The sequence below is a fragment of the Chrysochloris asiatica genome, unplaced genomic scaffold (genome assembly GCF_000296735.1).
Source record: "Chrysochloris asiatica unplaced genomic scaffold, ChrAsi1.0 scaffold00160, whole genome shotgun sequence".
Classification (NCBI taxonomy): domain Eukaryota; kingdom Metazoa; phylum Chordata; class Mammalia; order Afrosoricida; family Chrysochloridae; genus Chrysochloris; species Chrysochloris asiatica.
In genome coordinates, this window is record NW_006408678.1 from 6,210,083 (window position 1) to 6,235,173 (window position 25,091).

The following is a 25,091-nucleotide window of genomic DNA, read 5'->3' on the forward strand; positions in this document are numbered from 1 at the left end:
CGTGAACCATGCTGGCCCCCCTCGGCACTCTTCTCTGACGTCTTCCCTGTATGTCTAAGGGGGATGTTTGGTATGTGGCCAGTGGTTGGTAAAGCGGATCAAGCACTGAGTGGAGATGCCTCCCTCTCTCCAGACCTCATTGGGTGCTGCACATATATTTTCTCAGTGCTCATTGTATATTGTGTCCAGGAGTTAAACATACAGCTTCCATTCTAAAAATACTACTGTTAGAAAGTATCTTTCATTGTAATTTCAGAAAATTAAAAGGCATATAAAAGCTATAATTCTATATATCTGAGAACAAACATCTGAGTTAAAAAGTGGTAGCTTTCCTTTCCCGTGCTGCTATAACATGGTAGCTTCTGGAACGGCTGGCATGTGGTACAGCCGACAGGAGCAAAGTTCCCATCCTCTGAGAACAATGAACCCCGGTTGTGGCACAGCTGTTCTGACTCTGACATGATCATCTGCAGGAAGGGAGACTTCCAGAACACTAACTAGTGAGAACAGTCCCATGCACAACTCTCCTAAGGCAGTTGTGTGGCTTGGCTCACTGACTTTTGACCCTGGGGTACTCTTCACTTGCTAAGCATGAACACACATAGACACCACTACCTTCTGGAAAATGTCCCAATACAGTGGTTTGGTTCAACGTGTCATGGGGAGAATGCTTTGGTCACTTTTTGCTATGGGGTTTTGGTTTTTACTTTTACCTATTGAGTTATGAAATTTGTTATTGACAATTTCCTTCTTCTTGTCGTCAACGTGTATAGAAAGGGTCCCTACTGATACTTGCTTTGATGGACTTGATCCACTCCTCCTTCTCCAGGTTTGGGGAAGACATCAGGTATACCACGAGGTTCCCTTCTATCACATTTCCCTCAGCTTCCATCTTGTAGGCTTTCATCACCTGCCATTTGTGACTCAGGTTATAAAGCTTGAAATAGTTGGGTTTCCAAGAGTCTTCCACCTCTTGGATGCTGAGGTTTTCCAGTGGGATAATTCCCCGAGGCTTCTTGTCCTTTGAGTACTCAAAGTAGTAGAGGCAGTTGTCTGTCAGGATGAACCAGCGTGTCTTTGAGGTCTTCACACGGCCTCCCAGCTTCAAGAGCCAGCCTTTGGGGTTGGAGTTGACAAATGTGTGGGTCAAGTTATCCTAATTGTCCTCAAGGATCTTAAATGGCTTGTTGTTAATGTTGTTGTGTGCCGTTGAGTTGGTTCCAACCCATAGCAATCTTGTATAGGTTTTCCTAGGAATAGCTGGTGAGCCTGAACCACAGACTTTGTGGTTCAAACTGACTTTGCGGCCCAGTGCATTAACCCACAGCACCACACCAAGACTGTCATAAATTCCTCAGCAGCTTCTCAAGGAGGTCCCCTCCCTTGTTGCTTCCACAGTTCATGTTGATGTACTGCTCAGCCAAGAGCTTGTTGTGGTTGGGGAAGTTGGTGTTAAGCATGATGATGGTGAAGGACAGCAGTTGCAGCTATCTGTGGACTGTTAGACTCCAGGGTTTCACAGGCAGCAGCGTGAGGCAAAGTCCTCCATCATGCAATAAATTATCTGAGCTTCCCTGGAAGTCAGAAGCACCATAGGAACCACCTTAAGGCTTGTACAAGGTTGAAATCAGCTATCTCATGAAATTCAACAAAAGCCTGGAGAACTTTAATATTAAATTCATCCCTTTATCCCAGGTAGTCACCTATGACAGTCTTATTTCGGCCTTCTCCTTTATGAAGGAACTGGGCTACATCCTTTGGGGAACTTTGCAGCAGGTCATTTTCTATTAGGAACTGAATTCCTTTCTTAGGATCCATGTTGAATTTTTTCCTCTCTATGGCACAAGACCTTTTTAAAGTGCTGAAGAGCAAAGATATCATCTTGAGGACTAAGCTGCACCTGACCCAAGCCATGGTATTTTCAATAACCTAATATGCATATGGGAGTCCTGGTGTGGCGCTCTGAGCTAATGCATCAGACTGCAAAGTCATTTGAACTTCAAGATCAGTGGTTCAAGCTCACCAGCTGCTCCTTGGAAACCCTATACAGGGTCGCTATGGGTTGGAATCAACTCGACGGCACTTAACAACAACAACAACAACAACAACAGTATGCATGTGAAAGCTGGACAGTAAATAAGGAAGACCATAGAATAATTGATGCATTTGAGTTATGGTGTTGGAGGAGAATACTGAAAGTGCCATGGGCTACCAGAAGAACCAATAGATCTGTTTTGGAAGAAGTGCAGCCAGAGTGTTCCTTGGAGGCCAGGATAGCCAAACTTCGTCTCTCATACTTCGGACATATTATCAGGAGGGACCAGTTGCTGGAGAAGGATATCATGTTTGGTAAGGTGGAGGGTCAGAGAAAAATGAGATGGATTGGCCAAGTGGCAGCATCGATGGACTCAAGCGTGCCACCAGTAGTGAGGCTGGCCCATGTTCAGGCAGTGTTTCGTTCTGCTGTGCATAAGGTCACTATGGGTTGGTACCAACTTGATGGCACCTAACAACAACAACAACAACTTGGGAGTAAGGATGGACACAGATGAACAGTGTTATCGAGATTCGTTTGTATCCCTTAATAATAATATGTTTTGAAATCCTAACCCCTGTTCTTATGCTTATGGTCCTATTTGAAACTGGGGATTTTCTTTTATTGTATTACTGAGGCCATATGCGTTTGCCTCATAGGTTGGTCCTTAATCTAAATCATGTCTGAATTATACAAGGAGCAGGATAGACACAGAGACTCACAGAGGCAAGATTACACACACACACACACACACACACAGATAGGCACACAGCGGATGCATCTACAAGTTCAGGGCCTCACAAGTTCAGGGCCTCCAAAGATTACTGGGACTAGAAGCTGAAGTAGACAAGGAAAAACCTCTTCCTAGCACCATACCCTGAATTCGAAGAGCTCTGGTAGCATAGTGGTTACGAATTGGGCCGCAAACCTCAAGTTCGGCAGTTCGAAACTACCAGTGGTTCCACGGAAGAAAGATGAGGCGTTCTGTTCCCATAAAGATTTACAGCCTCGGAAACCTTGTGCAGGGTCACTATGAGTCGGAACCGTACTTAACAACTCCATGGTACTTAACAACAACCAGTGAGTCCTGGAGTGGTACTGTAGGTTAATGCACAGGGCTGCCCAGTTGATTTGAACTGCAAGGTTGGTGGTTCCAGCTTACCATCGGCTTCTCAAAAACCATATAAAGGGCACTATGAATTGGAACCAACTTGATGGTATTTAATAACAATAATCAATGATGACAACTGAGATTTTGCTAGTGTGCTTTGAATGAAGCATAGATTTAGTTCAGTGCAGCTGTGTTTAATTTAAACCTACACTGGTCTGTGATCATGTACTAAGTAACCGTATGATGAGTGAAGGAAAATGAGAGACAGGGCAGCTAAAACACCATTGCAAATTTATTTGTACTGTAGAAAAGTGATGTCGTTTTGTCTTGATAGGAGAACATGGTCATTGGAGTTGCATAGATTTGGTTAGTATTTGGTTCTGTCACTTACCAGTGATGGGATCTTGGGCAGTTTGCTCAGCCTTGCGGAACCTCAATAATACAAATCATCTCTAATGACGTAGAGCTTTGTGAGTCATCCAAATGAAGAATTCCACTGTAAAGAGTTTTCTCACATAGTGGCATTTCTCTATGTAAAGTCTGACATTTATACACACTCCTGAGCATTGAACACTGAATCAAATTATTCAGAAGAGAACTTGGAATGAGGGATATCATTGCTGACATCAGATGGAACTTGGATAAAAGCAGAGAACACCAGAAAGATGTTTCCTTGTGTTTTATTGACTACACAAAGGCTTTCGATAGTCTGGATCATGAAAAGCTATGGACAACATTGCAGAGAATAAGTATTCTGGAACACTTGAGTGTGCTCATGAGGAACCTATACATAGACCAAGAGGCAGTTGTTCGAACAGAACAAGGGAATACTTAATGTGTTACAATTAGGAAAGGTGTTCACCAGGGTTGTATTCTTTCACCATACTTATTCAATCTGTATGCTAAGAAAATAAATCCCAGAAACTGGATTATATTAAGAAAAACATGGCATCAGGATTGGCGGAAGACTCATTAACAACGATATGCAGATTACGCAACCTTACTTGCTAAAAGCAAAGAGGACTTAAAATACTTACTGATGGAAATCAAAGACTATAGCTTTCAGTATGGGTTGCACCTCAATGTAAAGAACACAAAAAACCTTACCACTGGACCAATAAACAACTTCCATATAAATAGAGAAAAGATTGAAGTTGTCAAAGACTTCATTGTGCTCGAATGAACTATTAACACTCATGGAGGCAGCGGTCAAGAAATCAAACGACATATTGCATTAAGCAAATCTGCTGCACAAGACCTCTTTATAGTATTGAAAAGCAAAGATGTCAGTTTGAGGACCGAGGTGTGCCTGACCCAAGCTATGGGATTTTCAATAACCTCATATGCATGTGAAAGGAAGGCTGTAGAAGAATTGACTTATTTGAGCTATGGTGTTGGAGGAGAATATTTAAAGTACCATAGACCGCCAAAAAAATAAACCAATCTGTGTTGGAAGAAGTATATTCAAAATGCTCCTTGGAAGTTAAGATGACCAGACTTTGTCTCTCATACTGATATATTATCAAGAGGGACCAGTCACTGGAGAAGGATATCAAGTTTGGTAAAGTGGAGGATTGGAGAAAAAAATAGGTAGACCCCTCAACAAAATGGACTGGCACAATGGCAGCAGTAATGGGTTCAGGCACAGCAACGATTATGAGGTTGGCCCAAGACCGGAGAGTGTTTCATTCTGTTGGGCATAGGATTGCTATGAGTTGGTAACGACTCAATGGCACCTAACAACTACAAACAACAACAGCAAAGCACACATCTGGCCATTTGGGAAAAATAATAAAGAGAACTTTGGGGAAGAGAGGTTAGGTCCAGTAACAAAAAGGTCAAGATCCTGATATCTCACCTTTATAAGAGATGAGACAAAGTTTGTTCTGCAAAGAACACTAAGAGCTACTTCAAATCACAAGAAGGTAAAGTATGTAATATATTCATTGATTACTGGCAATAGTGTTTGGTAAAACACTAGCATTCACTTCTCAAATAACATTTCAACTCTGTTTCTTAACCCATTAATTCTCAGACTGGCTCTTCCTCAATGGGGGGTTTGGAGGAGGGGTCAAAGATAACCACTACATCCTACCAAGTAAGCCCCAAAGTTAAGTATCTGTTTTGTAATTGTTCTTCAAAGTCTCAGGATTAATTTTCATTACTCCTAATTGGGTCACATACCTATACATAAACCCATCACTGAGACTCCAATTTTACAGGCTCAAGCCATTCATCTTTCCACCCCTGATGTGATGGGGTCAAATCACATTTGACCTGAGAGCACAGGAGGTAAGATGCAAAAGAAAAACTGAAGCACTGCTCTTAAAAGAGAGGAAGTAATGCTGGGCAGGCCAAATAGCAGATGCCCATGACAGGTCTCCAAAAAGTGACCTCACTCTTCCACTTTCCATGTATTTCCTAATTCCATGGAAATTCAGCGTCTGCCTCAGGGATACCATTCATTCAGACTATGATGAGAATGGAAACCTTGGATTTGTGCTGAGCCATGTTCTTCCCCCTATCTTCCAGCCACTATTATTTTGTCAGCTGTTGATCTCACTGGATTTTTAACTAATGGAGGGGAGATGGAGTTAAAAGCCTAGAATTCCACAGAGATTCCTGGACTTCAGATTGTCACACTATGGATGAGTTCCAGTGCATAGAACCTAGTGCAAAGATCCCCATGCTGTTGATTCAGATCTTTTACAATGTACATGTGTTTTCTCTAACAGAGAAAGCTGCTACAAACTACACCTTCAGAATTGCTTCATATGTCTCCTAGGTCACGTGTTCTTCTAATACCAATAGTAGTCACCATTTAGTAAGTGCATACAAAGGAGCTCTTTGGAATATTGCCTACTCAGAAGCTGAGAATTGGCTATGACTTTGAGAATGTGTACCAGCAGTAAGCTGACTGGACATGCTGTACTGGTCTTGTATCTGCAGTTCATTTATAAGAATTCCCTTGCCCTAAACCACCCAACTGTGGATATAGAAGTCTTCCATCCTGTTCACTCAACAGGCTATTTGAACTGGAGGTAAGAGGAAAATAAAGATAGTTTCCCAACTAATAAAAAGTAATCTGGTTATGTAAAAAAATATTACTACAAAATCAGAGAAACCTTTATTAAAGCAAAATATCAAACTATGAAGCTATTGTTTCTTGATGTACCATCCATCCAACTCTGAAGGTAGTGTTTCCATCTGCTCTTTGATTTATACCACATCAAAACAGCAGTTTTGGCGTCCTTGAGGGATTTTATTCGTGTTTCTTTTCAATGTTCTTTGAGTGTTCCTTTTCAAAAAAAAAAGAAGTTTGAATGGGCAAGGTCAGGACTGTAGGTTGGATGGGGTAAGGTTTCCCAATGAAATTGTCATAGGACACCCCTTGTTTATAAAGAAGAATGAGTAGGTGCATTGTTGCGATGGAAAACAATTCCTCAGTACAACTCTCCTGACCTTTTCCTCACCAATGCAGTTTTCAATTTTCTTAAAACTTCTAATATGTATCCATCATCTTCCTGTGTCCTCTGAGAAAAATCTATCAAGATTAACCCTTGGGAATGCCAAAAAACCATTGAATAACCTCTGAACTGACCTTCCTGCCTTGAATTTAACTGATTCAGCAGGTTCCCTTGGAAGCTACTGTTTAGATTGGATCTTTTCTTTTTTTCCCCTGAAAGCACCCTAACAAGACTAAGACAAATATATTACTGAGAGGATTTGTATGCAGCTATTCAGCATAGTGGTTACGAATCAGGCTGCAAACCTCAGGATCAGCAGTTTGAAACTACCAGCTGTTCCGCGGGAGAAAGATGAGGCTTTCTGCTCCTGTAAAGATTTAGAGCCTCAGAAACCCTGAACAGGGTCGCTATGAGTTGGAACCAACTCCACGGCACATAACAGCAACAACATTCATTGATTGCAGAGACGTGTTTGAGCACATTTTGTTTGGAATAAACCTATATATGTATGAACTGGAATTATAGTAGCAGTACTTATTGACTTACCCTCATATATGTGTGTGTGTGGTATGTGGGTGTGCATGTGTGGGGGGTGTGGTGTGTGGGGGTGTACTTTATTTTCTTTTAAAGTTTTAAATTTGAGGCTTAAGCAACTGTGTTTTAAACCAGTTTATCCGGCCTTTTCTGATGCGTGTCTAAGAACTTATTAGGAAATCCAAATGGTAGATTAATTTAAAGTCTTGTTAATGTGTGCGAATGCCACCATTCTCACAGTGAAAGGCTCAATTGTGACTCTTTGGTCACCATAGCAAAATGTTTGCTACTAGTTTGATTTCCCAAGGCTTCTGGAATACAGTGATATCTTATTACAGGGGTTTTTCTACTTTAGGCTAGGGAGTTTATTCACCATGCAGCATTTCCAGGTTCCTTGAACTTCTGAACCCCTACCAGCTTTAATCAGTACTGTTACCAGGCATGAATATATCACACATGGCCCAAGCAGCTGGTAATTTGGGGACCCTTCAAATTGATGTTACTTATATTTATGTTCAACACTTTTGAAATACTTGGTAGACAAACTCTAAGAGTACCCCCAATGATTCCTGCCTCCTGGAGTTACTGGCTTACACACCTGAAACACTGAGGACACCACGTATTCCTAACATCAGGTCTACTCAAAAGCACTCTGAGTACGGGTTTGGGACATTCATGCCAATGTTAGAACAAATCACTGTGCTCACATGGATGGGGTTCTCTGAGTAGCTGTCTTCAGTTCCATTCTTGCTACTGTACTGGGTGGGGTGGGGTGGGACAGGATATTGTATTTGAAAGCCTCATCAGGTAACAGACAATTACCTAAAGGAAAATTGGGGTTTTGTTTCCAGAAGAGTTAGAAGGTTTACCCAGACAACCCAAACCCACTGCCAGTGAGTCAATTCGGACTCATAATGACCCTGTAGGGTTGAACTGCTCCATAGGATTTCCGAGACTGGTGTGGTGCTATAGGATAAGTGCATTACTGCCAGGTCGGTGTGAACTACAAGGTCAATAGTTCAAACTCAGCAGTAGCTCCTTGGAAACCCTAGAAGGGTAGCTATGAGTTGGAACCAACTCAATGGCATTTAACAACAACAACAACAACACAAAGTCTCATCTTTCTTCCTTGAAGTGGTTGTTGGATTTGAACTGTAAACCTTGCAATCAGTAGCCCAAAGCCTAACCCAAGTGCTCAGCATCTCATGACAAGATTTCTTTTAAACATATATGAAGTCTTCTTTCCTAGAGAAATTCTGGTATCTATGGAATATTAGACCTCTTTATAATTTCAGGGCTGTAAAACACCTTTTACTGAATGATAATAACCAACACAGTTGCTGTCACATCAGTTCCTACACATGGCGAACTCATACATTTCAGAGCAGAACTATGCTCCACAGGGTTTTCAATGACTGTGACTTTTGGAAGTAGATGGCAAGGTCTTCCTCCAAGGAGATTCTGGACAATACCTAGTCTTCTGAACTATAATGTTGTTGTTAAGTATATCAAGTCAGTTCCACTCATAGCAATCTGGCACAGGATTTCCGAGCCTGTAAGTCTTTACTGGTACAGAAAGCCTCATCTTTCTCCTGTGGAAAGGCTGGTATTTCCGAATTTTTGTGGTTAGCAGTCTGACTCATAACCATGCTGCTACCAGGGCCCCTTATATAACGAATGCAGAGAAGTATATTTTCATGAATTGAATGTTCTTTTGTAACTAGCACTCTGGTCAAGAATTGTTGCCAACAGTGCAGAAGCCTGTCACATGTTGTCTTTTCAGTCATTACCTACCCCCACCCCCTCTGAGGTCCTGGTTTCTAACAGCATTGGTTAGTTTTGATATGTTGATCTTTTCTCTAAAGGGAATAGTACTATGTATTCTTGCAGGGCAATAGATTTCTCTCTCTCTTTTTTTTTGTTTTTAACTTTTTATTGTGAATTGAGCGACGATCATCATACAGAGCAGATCATCAGTTTTACATGCAACAAATTACACCTTTGTTTCAGCTCAATGACTGCAATCCCTCCATGTAACAACAGTTATCCCACTTCTCCCCTGAGGTTCCTATTTTCATTCTTCCCTCCATACCAACCCCTTTGAACCTTGTCCCAGGTACATGTTGCCATTTTAATGTTGACTGGTTGACCTTTCCATGGTGAGCATACCTCCTTAGTGTTGTTGTCTCTGCTATATACCCATCCACTGTTTGATTGAAAATTGGACCATGAGGATGAGCTTCATTCCAGACCTGAAGGTTGGCTGAGGGTCATAGTCTTGGGTTCCTCCAGTCTCCTTTTAACCAGTTAACCAGATCTTTTTATAATTTTGAGTTTTGTTCCACATTGTCTCCCACTGAGACCTGTTAATGTGATCAGTTTCAGAGCAACTGGTAGTGGTAGCTGGGCATCATTTAGTTTTGGTCACAGAGTCATGGAGACTGATTTTTACAAGTTCCATTAGTTCACTGTACTAATCGATACCAAGCATCTTCAATTTTCATCACTCTTCTTTCTTCTGCACATGAAGAGATCAATAGGTGCTCCTTAAATGCATGCTCATGACCTTTTAAGATTCCAGTTAATATTCACTAAAATAGGGAAGAAGATGTTCAGCATTTCTCAAGCTGAGGGAACTGAAGAAAAAATTCCAAGCCTCAACTTGCAGTATTGAAGATTCTATGGGCAAAATATTGACTGATGAAGAAAGCATCAAATAAGATGGAAGGAATACACAGAGTCACTGTACTAAAAAGAAATGGTTAATGTTCAACCATTTGAAGAAGCAGCATATGATCAAAAGCCAATGATCATGAAGGAAAAAGTCCAAGGTGCATTGAAACCATTGACAAATAACAAGGAACCAGGAATTGCTGGAATACTAATTGAAATCTTTGAGCAAACTGATGTGGCACTGGAGGCACTCACTTGTCTATGCCAAGAAATTTGGTAGACAACTACCTAGCCAATTGACTGGATGAGACCCATATTTGTGCTGATTCCAAAGAGAAGTGGCCCAGTGGAATGCAGAAATCATCAGACAATATCATTGATATCCCATATGGGTAAAGTTTTACTAAAGATATTTTAAAAATGGTTGCAAGCATACATTGACAGAGAACTTCCAGAGGTTCAAACTGGATTCAGAAGAGGGTGTGGAATAAGGGTTATCATTGCTGACATCAGATGAATCTTGGCTCAAAGCAGAGAGTACCAGAAAGATATTTACCTGTGCTTTATTGACTACACAAAGGCTTTCGATTTTGTGGATCATGAAAAACTATGGATAACATTGTAGAGAGTGAGTATTCTGAAACACTTAATTGTGCTCATAAGGAACCTGTACATAGACCAAGAAGCAATTGTTCGAATAGAACAAGAGAATACTGAATTGTTTAAAATTAGGGAAGGCCGTATTCTTTCACCATACTTACTCAGTGTATATGTTTAATACATAAATAAGCTGGATTATATGAAGTTATATTATATGAAGAAAAACTAGATTATATGAAGACAGATGTGGCATCAGGATTGGAGGAAGACTCATTAATTATCAGTGATATGCAGAGGATACAACCTTGCTTGCTGAAAGCCAAGAGAATTTGAAATACTTAATGATGAAGATCAAAGACCACAGCATTCAACATGAGCTGCATCTCAATGTAGAGAAAACAAAACTCCTCACCGTTGTATCAATAAACAACATATTTATAAATGGAGAAAAGATTGAAGTTGTCAAAGACTTCATTTTCTCAGATCAACCATCAACACTCATGGAAGTAGCAGTCAAGAAATCAAATGACATATTGCATTAGGCAAATCTGCTGCACAAAACCTTTTTAAAGTGTTGAAGAGCAAAGATGTCAGCTTGAAGACTAAGGTGCTCCTGACCCAAGCCATGGTATTTTCGATAACCTCCTCTGCATGTGAAAGCTGTACAGTGAATAAGGAAGACTGTAGAAGAACTGATGCTTTTGAGTTATGGTGTTGGAGGAGAATATTGAAAGTGCCATGGGCTGCCAAAAGAACCAACAGATCTGTGTTGGAACAAGTTTAGCCAGAGTGCTCCTTGGTGGCCAGGACAGCCAAACTTGGTCTTTCATACTTCAAACATATTATCAGGAGGGACCAGTCACTGGAGAAGGATATCAGGTTTGGTAAGGTGGAGGGTCAGAGAAAATGAGGAAGATCCCCAGGGAGATGGATTGGTAAAGTGCCAGCATCAATGGGCTCAAATGTGGCAACGATAGTGAGGTTGGCCTAGGATCAGGCAATGTTTCATTCTGTTGTACATAGGGTTACTATGAGTTGGTACCGACTCTATGGCACCTAACAACAAAAACAACAATAGATGTTTGCAGCTATTTCTTCTCACTTTGAGTTATGCCCCATCAGCAAATGAAGGTCCTGAAAGTTTTACTCCTTTTGTGTCACCAACTCTACTTTGAGGAGGCAGCTCTTCCCTAGTTCTATTTTGAGTGCCTTCCAACCTGAGGGGCTCATCTCTGGGCACATTATTCAAATAGGGTTTGTAAAAGCATCCAATTGGATTAAGTAATATTGTGGGATTTGGTCAATTGCTATGTAAATTAAGCAAATGTGCCTTACTTAAGAAATAGGTCAGTTTGTCGTCCTGGTTATGGGAGAAGGTTGACTTGAAACTGACAAGAAGTAGGTTTATATAATAGCCAATTGCACAGAGGTTCAAGGGTTCTTCACTATCATCAGGAAGAACCTGGATTGTACTGTGTCCTTTGGACCAGGTACCTGGGGTTCCTGCACTGAGGACCTCCCAGACATAGGAGAGAGAGATCTGTAACACTGGAGATGGGGAGAGGGGGCAAGAAGTAGTGACAACCACAGCAGAGAAAGTGGCAGCAGTACAAGTGAACCAGGAGACTGGTGTGAGGTGCCGGCAATGGGTTTGATGACTCACAGTGTTAAAGAGAGCTAAACACCTCTTGGTAGCTTGTTGGAAGTGAGGTGCCCCCAGGCACTTGTTGGCAGAGCTACAGAGCTGTAAAATTTGCTCAAGCAGGGACAAAGGCCAAGAGAAGACCTGGTGGCAGGCATGGTCAGGTAGTAGAGGGCTACCTTGGTTGAAAGTAGTTTTGACTGAAAAACTGTATACGATCATTTGTTATTTCCAAGTTATAACCTGTTACTTCCCTAATAAACTACGTAATGCTGAGTATGGTCTGTGAGTTCCAAAATGAATTATTGGGCCCAGCAGAGAAGTAGAGTGCTGTGGGGTTGAGAGGTGACTGCTGTCAGAAATCGTGAAAAAGTTGGAGCGTGGACTCCTCCACCTCATAGAAATCAACTTTGGACTGATCCTACTCCTATCCTTCCTTATGGATATAGAGTAAGTCTGACGTAGTAGAACATAGTTCTCTTTTGAGTTTGGCTTCTGTTGCTTAATATTATAGCTATATCCATATGTTGCTGTAGTTATAGATTTTAGTTTTATTAAGTGCTAGTGAGTCAGTTTTGACCCATAGCAACCTTGTATAGCATTTCTGAAGAGAACTGGTTGGTTTGACTCATCAAACTTGTGGTTAGAAATCCAGTGCTTATCTTACAGTGCTACACCAGAGCTCCAAGCTATAGATTATTCATTCATATTTCTGCATAAAGTTCTATAGTGTGAACATATCATAACTTATTCATTTTGCTGTTGATAGGCATTTGGGGAATTCCAGTTAGTGGCTATTCCGTTGAGTACTATTATGAATATACAAATGCCTGTCCTTTGGTGAGCAGGTATATGCATTTCTGTTGGGTACATACTTAGGAGTGGGATTGCTGGGTCTTGAGGATTGCGTATAATCAGCTTTAGTAGATACTGTCGAACAATTGCCCAAGAGGTTTCTTAATTTACATTACTACCAGCAGGGCATATGGATTTGGGTTGTTGAACATCTTTGCCAATAATTGGTATCCTCCATGGTAGATAATAGTGATATTGCATTAAGCTTTCTTTTATAATTTCTTGATGAATTTATGAAACTGAACACTTTCTTATGTGCTTGTTGTTGTTGTTGTTGTTGTCAGGTGCCATCGAGTCGGAACCGACTCGTAGCGACCCCATGCACAGCAGAAGGAAACAATGTCCGATCCTGGGCCAACCTCACTACCGCTGCCACACTTGAGTCCATCAATGATGCCACGTGGCTGATCCATCTCGTTAGAGGTCTTCCTCTTTTTCTCTGCATGTGCTTGTTAGCTACTTGAATATCTTTCAGTTTAATAATTAATTTTGACCATTGCTCTATTGTGTACTTTTATTCATATTGATTTGTTGTTGTTAAGTGCTTTTGAGTCAGTTCTGACTCATAGCAACCCTATATAGGGCTTCTGAGGTTGTGCATCTTTGCCATAGAAAAAACTTCATCTTTCTCCTGTGGAGTGGCTGATGGGCTTGAACTGACAACCTTGGGGTTCATAATCCATTGCTTATTGTTCAGAGCCACTGTGCTCCCTACTGGTTTGTAGAAGGTGCTATAGGAATCATTCATCTGATGTAATTAGTGCAACTATTTCCTCAAACTCCATGGGTTGCTTTTTCACTCTTAATGACGTCTTGTATGAACAGAAGTTCTCAATTTTAATAATATTGAATTTGTCAATAAAAAAATTATGTTTAGTGTTTTCTTGTGTGTCCTGTTTCAGAAACCATTGTTACTACAAACTGATTGCAGTAATGTTTTAGCATATTTCAGTAATATTTTAGGGACCACAGGTTTAGATGAGTTGCCATAAATAATAGATATCAATTCATGTTGCTATTTTAATTATTTATATAAGGTAGTTGCAGTCCTGGCGTGGTGCTGTGGGGTAATGCACTAGACTGCAAGGTGAGTTTGAATCACACGATTGGTGCTTCAAGCTCACCAGCCACTTCTCAGAAACTCTATACAGGGTTGCTATGACTTGGAACTGACTCAACGGCACTTAGCAACAATAACAACAGCAACAACATATAAAATAGTTAAATTTTTCACTTCTAGGTAGAGCCCAATAGCCAACAAATGTATCAAGAAATGTCACATTACACCAATAGACTGTGTTATCCTGATTTATTTTTTTTTAATTCAACTATTAACCCCCAAATCATATAGAGAAGCTCACAGTGTTGTTTCTTCTACTTTTTATTTCATTTGTCAGAGAGGATTTGGTGTAAATGAAACAGTTTCCCTTTAGAGCAATAGGCTTATGTTCTGATGTTATTTAGTAACAATTCACTACTCCCTCTGAACTGCAGTTACCACATAGAATAATTCCTGCCACACTAATATCATTATTCTAACAATAGAAATCATAATAGCAATAATAGTAACAACAATAATGATAACCATAAGGTGCTCAAGTGTTTATAATGCACTGGGGGTGACAGGAAAAGGTCATAAATGACCCTACATTTTTCATGCAAAAAGTTAAATTTGCTAGGGAGCAAAGTCATGTGATTACCTCTGGAGAAGTGTTCCTGCTTCTACAGTTCGTCTGAAGAACCACAAACATCTTTATAAGGTTTCATACTAGTGACAGACAAAACCAAGGTAAGACTCACAGAATTAAATAAGTGAACGTTTCAGTAGTTAAGTACCGTTGAGTCGATTCCAATTCATAGCGACCCTGTAGAGGGTTCCCAAAGAGCGGCTAGTGAGTTTGAACTGTTGACTTTGCTACTCAAATAGACCTTGCTGTCAGTGCTGGTCCTATAGCACCACAAAGGTTCAATAGTTGAATATAAATCTTTCATTTGACACTGGTGTGGCTCTATGGGTTAATGCGCTTCACTCACCAGCTGCTCCTCGGAAACCCTATACAGGGTTACTATGTGTCTGAACCGACTCAATGGCACTTAATGACAAGAACAATTTGACACTAATATTTAATGCTGTACACACCTCTATGTCTGTATTTGTTAATGCCTGCTTAGAATCGACATTTTCTATTGATATTTTGGGAGGTTAAATACTCATTCAAATCTTGCCATTTTTCAAAACCATCTTGGAAAATTTGGAAAGCCAGTTTACAAGTTCCATCAGAAAATCTGCTTACTTTATAATGTAATTTTTAACCAAAAGTGACATTTGCCTACTTAGTGTTGGACTTCACTTAGAAAGACTTTAGGCTGTATCTAAACCACAACCATCTTCCAAGACAGGCATCAGTTACGTTGTTTAAATAGAAGTTCCTAAGGCAGGGAGGGGGGTAGTAAATGAAAGTGCAGAATGCTGAATTAAATTTAAATTTCAGTGATTTTTTTTTTAGTATAAACATATATCAAACTTGTTTTGAGTTCAAATTTAACTGATCATTTTTATTTTATCTGGCAACCCTATATAGGCTCTGAAAAAAAATTCCAAAGAAGAGTTTTCAAAACTTATTTTTACAATGACATGTGACAAAAAGGAGACTGTCCTAATTTACGTGTCTACATTATGAGATTTTTTTTTTTTAAATGGGGTCACCTAATCTTATTTGGCAGAATAGACAACATTATAGGCAATAAAACACACAGTGCAACCAACCACTAAAAGTTTTCACAGAAAGTCACAAAGACTGTCATATTGTGGTAAACAATGTTCACAAATTTTGTTGCTGTTGTTGTTAATGCTGCCAAGTCAGTTCCAACTCATAGTGACCCTGTATATGGTTTCTGAGGAGTGGTTGGTGCATGTTATGTATCATATCTTGACCAATCTCTTAAGTTAGCAAATAAGCAAACAAACAGTTCCTTTCAACCTTTCCAAACTTGACTTATGTTTATTTAATGAGTTGGATCAACTGGTTTTATTACAATATTATAAGGAACAGTGAATGAAACAAATAGAGAAGTTGTACCGCCATAACAGATGAAAAGGGAAATTCCATATTGAAGACGGATCTGTGTGAAGCAGTTTCTGGTCTTAATTCAGTTTCCTCTAACATCAGAGGCGAAGCAGTAGGAGGATTTCTAAGGGAGTGGCCCAGTGTCTCACGCCTTTGTTGTTCAACTATTATCTTTTAATAGTAACTTGTTATTACGTAACCCAAGCAGTATAACACTGCCAGCCCATAGAGACTTAGAGAAATGAGGGCTGAGGCAGTAGTGATGCATGCAGACAGGAATTTTTGTTACCTTTCAAGTTATGTAATAATGCCTACTATTGAGTTAGCTTTTCCCTGACACAATATACCTTCTATGTTGTTAAGTGCCGTCAAATCGGTTCCAACTCATAGGAGCAGCTACTGGGTTTGAACAGCTGACCTTGTGGTTAGAAGGCCAGCGCTGACCCTACAGCGCCACACTAGGAGTCCATACTTAAACTCAATCTGAGTTTCCATGGGATCACTGTTCTTTGTACTTTCAGCAGTTTCTAGGTTTAAAAAAAAAAAAGAAGAAGAAAGTAATAGAAGAATTCTGCCACGGATTGGGACAGAAAAGGAGTCTTTTCTCATTCTGTAAAGAGGAGACTCATTTCCAAAAATATTACCTAGGCTTTCTCTTATTAGCCAATTATTTCTTTCAGGAATTATTTCTCACTAAGTACAAAGTCAGAGAAAAAGAGGAAGACCCCCAACGAGATGGATTGTCCAAGTGGCAGCATCGAAGGACTCAAGTGTGGCAACAATACTGAGGTTGGCCCAGGATTGGGCAGTGTTTCATTTTGCTGTGCATAAGGTCGCTATGAGTCGGTACTGACTCTATGGCACCTAACAACAACAACAACAAAGTACAAAATGAGAATCCCAAAGTTGGAAGAAAGCTGAAAATTGTTGTTGCATTTGCAAACCTGTTCCTTGGTTTGAGGATGGAAAATAATTAGACATGAATGATAAAAGAATTGGTAAGAGGGTCAAGGGAAATAAGCAAATGAGAAAATAAGAGGGAAATGGTGACATTTACAGATTCTAGGAAACATGAAAGAAAGTCCATTTCTTTTTGATTAGTATACTAGTGACTTGGCTGATCATTGTATTTATATGGCCATAATTAAGTAAGTTGAAGTGAGCTCTATCAAATCTGTCTCTAGATAGAAGAGTAGAAAGACTGGGGATGGGAAGTGTGTATATGTGTGTGAAGCTAAGGGAAGGATGGGACCAGGTAAGAAAGCTAAATCCTCAGTTTCCCTGGTAGAAGCTCAGTAGAAAAGAACTAAAATTTAAAACATTAAGAGATAGTTACAGCAAATCATGACTTACAAATATGAACATAAATACTAGAAGAATGTTGTTGTTAAGTACGGTTGAAACTGCAAGAATATAAAGTGGTTTTTTTTTTTCTTTTTCTTCGTAGTGGGTTTCAGGTGTGACAACATTTTTGAAACAGAGTAGTCTAATTTTGGTTATAAACCTGTAGTACCATTTGCCCAATGTGTAATCTTATTAAGATTAAATTTTTAATTAAAAATAATCAGGGATCTCCAAATCAATATCATTTTTTTTTTTAAAGAGGAAATGATTGTTTTGAGGTAAAGAACAGAATATATCCTAAATTCCAAGCAGCTTTCATAAATAAGCGGGCTTTAGGAACATAACCTATTCATAAAGATGGAACTTTCTTACATTTCAAACTCAGTGATAGTACACGATCTACCTTAGATACAGCCTAGCTGCCCACATCTAGCCCCCTTGTTCCACTCTTGCCCACCATGTTTTGGGGTTGACAGCGTAGCCTCTTGGCTGATTGTAAAGCATCAACCCTAACAAAGCTGATGCGTCTAGGTTCATCTAGAAATAAAAATAGGGATGAAGTTTGGAGACTTAATGGGTTTTTTTCTGACCTGAAAAGCTCAATCCCTCCTTTTTTGGACTTCTTTTTCTCCAGAGGGGAAGGAGTTCACAGTGACACTTAAAGGGGGTGCTCTTGTCAGGTTAAACACACAAGGGATGCAGGAGATAAATTAAACTGACAATGTTGTTGATAGGTGCCATTGAGTCAGTACTGACTCATAGAGATCCTATGCACAACAGAATGAAACACTGCCTGGTACTGGACCAACCTCACAATTGTTGCCATGCCAAACCCATTGCTGACGCTACTGTGCCAATCCATCTCACTGGGGGCTCTTACTCTTTTCATCCAACCCTCCACTTTATCAAACATGATAACTTTCTCCAGTGACTGGACCCTCATGATAAGATGTCCAAAGTATGAGAGATGAATTCTCACCATCCTGGCCTGCAAGGAGACCTCTAGCTGTACTTGTTCCAACGCAGATCTGTTTGTTCTTTTGGCAGTCCATAGTACTTTAAATTTTCTCCTCCAACACCATAATTCAAATGCATCAATTCTTCTACAGTCTTCCTTATTCACTGTCCAACTTTAGCATGCATATGAGGTTATTGAAAATACCATGACTTGGATCAGGTGCACTTTAGTCCTTGAACTGACATCTTTGCTCTTCAATACTTTGAAAAGGTTTTGTGCAGAAGATTTGCCTAATGCAACAAACATATTGTTTGATTTCTTACCACTACGCTACCAGAACTCCTTAATAGGACTGCAAATTTTATCAAAGTTTAGACTTCCTCCGGGGACAAGAGAAAACCTTCAATCTACTACATGCAGGTTGGACTGCTCATGCTTTCTACTTGGGTAGTAAAAGTTTTCTAACTGCTTGGATTTGAAAAGCAGCCAAACTGAGCTATGAGCATTTCTTACATCTGTAGTAGGCCAGATTTTCCCAGGAACCAATTATCCTCTGGCATCAAACTCCCATTAGCCAGTGAAAGCTTACTCCAGTTCCAGTGCACACCTGTTTAGAGGCTGCCCTTAGGAGAAGAGAGGCACACAGGGACACCACAGGGACAGCTACAGAAGAATGGAATTCTCAGCTTTGGCTATACTCCACATCTTAGAAGCTTTGAACCCACTTGCTGCAGTAGAAAGACAGTTCTGTGCTAGGTTGGTCTCAGAGAGGATGGGCTTGGACCCTTACCAGAACCTTCAGTGACGGCTGCCCATACCACATAGAACTTGATCGTCAAGGGCACCTTTGATACTCTGGTGTCACAGGGGTGAGACATCTCCTTGAAGCATTTCTAAGTCTCAGGAACAGTAAAATCACACATTATCTTAAGTCTGAAATGCAAAACTTGAATTATGAGGTTTATTAGAGAATGGGTTTCAGTCTGCTTTGCAAAATCATTCACCAAAGGATTTCTTAGACGACTGTTGTGGGTAGTGTTAGCTGTTGTGGAGGCAACTGTGACTCATATGGCAGAGATTCCTGAGCTGTAATCTTCATGGGGGCACATCACCGGCTCTTTTCCTATGAAGCCTCTGAGTGAGTTTGAACTGCCAACTTTTCAGTCAGGAGCAGATTAACATGCTATTTGCTAAGCATCTTTTTCAACGATTGTGAGGATGGTGCAGGACAGGGTAGGATTGTGCTTTATTCTGTTGTGTGTAGGGACAGTCTGAATCGGAACCAACTCGATAGCACATAACAACAAGAACAAACATCTTTTGCACACACATAAAGGAGCTCTGGTAGCATAGTGGTTACGAATGGGGCTGTGAATCGCACGGTCAGCAGTTTGAAACTACCAGCTGTTACGCAGGAGAAAAATGAGACTTTCTGCTCCTGTAAAGATTTGCAGCCTTGGAAATCCTATGCAGGGTCTCTATGAGTTGGAACCGACTCCACGGCACACCACCACCACCATAGGATGATAGTGCTATGGCTGGGTGGAAACCAAAGACCAAAAACAAAAGCAAACCAAACCAATGCCTTAAGTTGGTTCTGACTCACAGAACCCTTTAAGACACAGTAGTACTGCCCCATAGAGTTTCCAAGGCTGTTATCTTTTTTTGAGGAGGTGGCTCTAGAGGATAAGCACAGGATTTTGAACCACAAGGTCAGCGGTTCAAGCCTACCAGCCTCTCCATGGGAGACAGATGAGGCTTTTTGCTCCCATAAAGACTTATAACTTTGGAAACCCTATACAGGAATGCTATAAATTGGAACCAACTCAACAATACTTAACAGCGATCTTTATGGAAGCAGATTGCTGTATCTTTCTCCCTCAGAGTTCAAATTGCCAACCTTATGATTTACAGCCAAACACTTAGGTCACTATGGGTCAGTACTGACTTGATGGCACCTAACAACAACAATAGCAATGTAACCTTTGTGCCACCAGAATGCATTGTTAGTGTTCAGTGCCATAGAGTGGGTTCTGACTCATAGCAACCCTGAATAGGGTTTCCAAGGAGTGGCTGGTGGATTTGCACTACTGACCTTGCTGGTAGCAAGTATAAGCTTATCCACACCAGGACTCCATGTTGTTGTTGTTAAGTGCAGTTGAATTGGTTCCTACTCATAGCGATCCAGTATAGGGTTTCTGAGGAAAAACTGGTGAGCTTGAACTGCCAACCTGTGGTTCAAACTGACCCACAGTACCATACCAGGACTATAGGGTACTTGGTTGTATGCTGTAGAGTCAGTTTTGACTCATAGAGACCCTGAATAGGGTTTTTGAAGCTGTAAATCTTGACAGAGCAGAAAGCCCCCTCTTTCTCCCAAGGAACAGCTGGTAGTTTCAAACTACTGACCGTAAATACGCTGCCAGAGCTCCTTCAGTGCCCCTTGGTGGGGTATAAATGCTAACTAAAAAAAGAAGGAAAAAACAAACAAAACAAAAAACACCCAAATTATTCTTATAGTTTCCTGCTATTATAGATATTCTTACTTTCTTCATAAATCCTATCTCCACAAATAGAATATAAAATGTTTTAAGTCAAGGATTGTGTGACATATTTCTTTTTATCTGAGTTCCTAGCCTAGATAGTACATACTTAACACTTGATGTGTGTTGATGGTGACATTTATAGAAACTTTCTTCTATTTATCCAAATTGTTCAGGAATATTCATCCCCAAACCAGGATTAAACTAATATAGTAGGCCTTTTTACTTAACTGCATTTTCTAATTTGTCTGCAATGACTGAAAAGAAGGGGGAATCTCCACAGTATCCTTATCTCCCGAAAGAAAAAGCCACAAATGTATTTGAATATTATCAAAATAATAACAATAAAATATAATCACAAACAACCCCTAATTTATTATCAAGTACTTACTCTATGCTGAGGTGCTCTGGTAGCGTAGTGGTTACAAATCAGACTGCGAACTTTAAGGTCAGCATTTTGAAACTATCAGCTGTCTCCGAGGGAGAAAGATGAGGCTTTCTACTCCCGTAAAGATTTACAGCCTCGGAAACCCTGTACAGGGTCGCTATGGATCGGAACCGACTCAACGGCAGTTAACAACAACAACTATATGCCAGGAACTGCTCTCAGCATGTTACCTGTGTTAACTCATTTAATCCTAAAAAGGTTTCTTCTCATTACAGATGTCTCACCATTGTCTTAAGAAACTCATTCTTTGCTCAAAAGTTGGGTTATTTCATTATCTTATGCAAGCCGATTGTCATTCTATGATCATAGTCATCATGATACACTAACATCTGTGCATTCATTTGAAAGACTTTATGGGAATGGTTAACATATTGGCTCAAAGGTGTGGTGCCTTGATTCTATCATAGAACTGGAACTTGTATGTGTCACAAGTAGAGATGCAAACAAAGCAACAACGTTGTTTCTTAAATGAGAGATTTTGGAATGGAGAGTGGGCTTGGATCCACAGCGCTGTTTTTTGACAAGCAGACTCGCTAGCTGTATCCCAACTAATTAGCCAAATGAAGCACAGAATGCCCACACATGCCATTGGAATGACACAGTATCCTTATCTTCTTCTATTTATCCAAATTGTTCAGCTTGGCTCCAACAAGGTGTCATGGCTAGCCAGCTCCAAAACCCAAACCCGTTGCTACTGAGTCACCTCTGACTCACTCCTCACATTGCAGAACAGAGTCGCCCCATGGGGTTTTCTTGGCTGTAATCTTGACTAAAGTAGATCTCCAGGTCTTTCTCTCAAGGTGCCATAAACCCTGAAGATTCCCCTGTCAAATAGGCAATGGAAAGAACTTATCCTACCTGAGGTTCTCTCATGTTTCCAGGGAGGTAAAAGGCAAACTGAAAGCAAAGACAGCACCGATTCACAGCCAACCCTATCACCCCACCCAAACCAGAAAAGCAGGAGTCCAATGCAAAACTACAGCACAGACTCATGGGTTCTTGACAGATTCCTGAAACCTAGAGTGAATAGGGTCAGAGGAGCAAACCACGCCACCTCTATCAGGAACTGAACACTCACAACAAGTATTACAGACTTTATAGAAATAATAACCACTAGTACAGGGTCGCTATGGGTCGGCTCCGACTCGAAGGCACTTAACAACAACAACAACAACAGTAATGAAGAAAATTAAAACAAGTCCAAGAGTACCAAAGTATGGCCTTGAATATATCCTACCTAGATTTAGAGAACACCTCAGGAAAAGATTTGACACATTGGACACTAATGACTAGCTGTTATCTGAGTTACTAGCCTAGATCTTGGAGTCCTGGTGTGGTGTTGTGGGTTAATGTGCCAGACTGCAAAGCTGTTTGAACTACAAGGTCGGCAGTTCAAGCTCACCAGCTGCTCCTCAGAAACCCTATACAGGGTGGCTATGGGTCAGAACTGATTGATGGCACTTCACAACAACACAACAACAGCCTAGATCTTACACATTCAACATGTGATGTGTATTGATGGTGACATTTACAGATACTTTCATGAAACCAAATATATTACACATAAAGAAAGTGAAAGGTCATTAAAAATACAGGAAGCAAAAAAAAAAAAAAAAAAGGATAGCAGAAGAGACTAAGAAGCTTGTTTTTGAATAAAGAGTAGCTAAAGTTATGCTTCCTGTTTGCATTCCTTCTCATCCCCACCCCTTTAGAACTTTGTCCCTTGCTAAACGCTGCTCTTTAGCTCTCCATTAGTTGACTATTCTAAGGTGCTCATGCCTCATTAGCGTTATTGTTCCCCTTATAAACCTGTGTATTGTTTGGCTGAAAATTGAGCCAAACAATAGGCGATTGAGGGGTGAGTTCAGTTCCAGACTTGAATGGAGAATAAGGTCCACAGTTTCGGACTCTACCAGTCTCTATCCAACCAGTAAGCCTGGTGTCTTTTATGATTTTGAGTTTTGGTCCCCATTTTCTCCCACTCTACCCAGGACCATCTAATGTAATACCTTTCAGAGCAGTTGGTAGTGGGATCCAGGCACCCTATCCAGTTCTTCTGGTCTCAGAATCATGAAGACCGATGTTCACGTGGTTCATTAGCCCACTGGACTAATTGTTCCAATGTATCTTCAACTTTTCTTCACTCCTTTTTCCTCCAGACAGGGAGGGACCAATAGGCGCACCTTAGATGGTCATGAAAAGCCTTTAAAACTCAACTACTCATCCAAGGAACTCTGGTAGCAGAGTGGTTATGAATCAGCCTATGAACCTTAAGGTAAGCAGTTCATAACTACCAGCTGCTCCTCAGGAGAAAGATGAGGCTTTCTGCTCCCATATAGATTTCCAGCTTCATAAACCCTGTACAGGGTCACTATGAGTTGGTACCTACTCCACGGCACATAACCACCACCACCACCACTCACCCAAAGTTGGATGTAAAACATTGTCTTTGTGGGCTATGTTATACCAGTTCTCCTTGATGTCCCCTAGGACTAAGGACCTGATCTCCTGGAGCCAGAAACTCATTTTCTAATTTTCAAGTTTTTGTTCTATCTAAGTTTTCTTAACTTTGCTAGTTGTGTGTTCTTCCACATTCATGGGAATATTTACAGCAAAGGTAGATACACATATCATTATCCTCTGTCAAACCTGTATCTATTTATGAGTATATTCCTACACTCCCTCCCACACCTATTTATTCAATTGCATATTTCCTTCCCTTTTATCCAAGTAGCACATGTGTTCATTTCTTTCCAGGTTTAGAACAGTCTGTTTTATCTTGAAATCTACTTGACTTTCTCTCCATTTGGAAGTTCTATAACTACACTATTTCCTCTTTTTGCTTTGTAATTGTCTTAATTACAAATTGATGTCTCTGGTAACCTATTTTCAGTCTTGTGAGTTTGTTACTTAGGATACTTCTATGTCTGGGTTGACTTCTGAGTGGTGTTGTCATGTATGTTACTCTCATATTGTTGTCTACTATTGTTGGTTCTCTGTCTGAAGAACTTCCTTTAGACTTTCTTGTAAGGTTGGATTGGTTTTTTACAAATTCCTTTAATTTCTGTTTATCTGGAAACGTCATAATTTGAGGAACAATTTTTCTGGATATATGATTCTTGGTTGGCAATTCCCCCCCGCCCCGCTCCAGTTTTATAGATGTCATCTCTTTGCCATCTTGCTTTCATGGTTTCTACTGAGAAGTCAGAGCTTAGTCTAATATGTTATTCTTTGTAGGTAACTTTTTGTTTTTCCTGAGCGGCTCCTGAGATTCTTTACTTGTCTTTGGTTTCGGAGAGTTTGATTATGATGTCTTGGGGTACATTCATTCAGTTTCTTATATGCCTGTCTTCTTGTTTTTCATGACGTTAGGAGAGTTTTCTTCCAATAATTCTTTGACAATTTTCTCTGTGCCTTTTTTGGTCTTTTCCTATTTTAGAGTTCCAATCACACACAAATTATTCCTTTTGATGGTGCTCCACATAATTATCAGACATTCTTTGAATTGTTCCTCAAGCAGATTAAAAATTGAGAGATTTGTCTTCAAGCTCACTGATTTGGTCTTCCATTGATCCAATTCTACTCCTTTGCCCTGTCCGTGTATTATCTATTTCTGGAATGTTTTACTGTGATTGTGTGTGTGTGTGTGTGTCAATTTGTTCTTTCAGTGTCTTTCTGAATTCTACTAAAGTCTTGTCTGTGTTTTCCTTGACTTTGTCTGCAGCTTTCTTGATCTTTCAATCCATCCAAAGTACTTAAATATTATTCTTTTGAATTCTTTACAACGTAGTTCCAATGTCATTTCTTCCTCAG

The 25,091-nt window shown here is 40.2% G+C and overlaps 1 pseudogene; it reads right to left on the reverse strand.

Annotated features, from left to right (window-relative positions):
• Positions 1-760: 760 nt before the first annotated feature.
• On the reverse strand, positions 761-19,165 carry LOC102836887 (annotated as a pseudogene).
• Between the last annotated feature and the right edge of the window lie 5,926 nt (positions 19,166-25,091).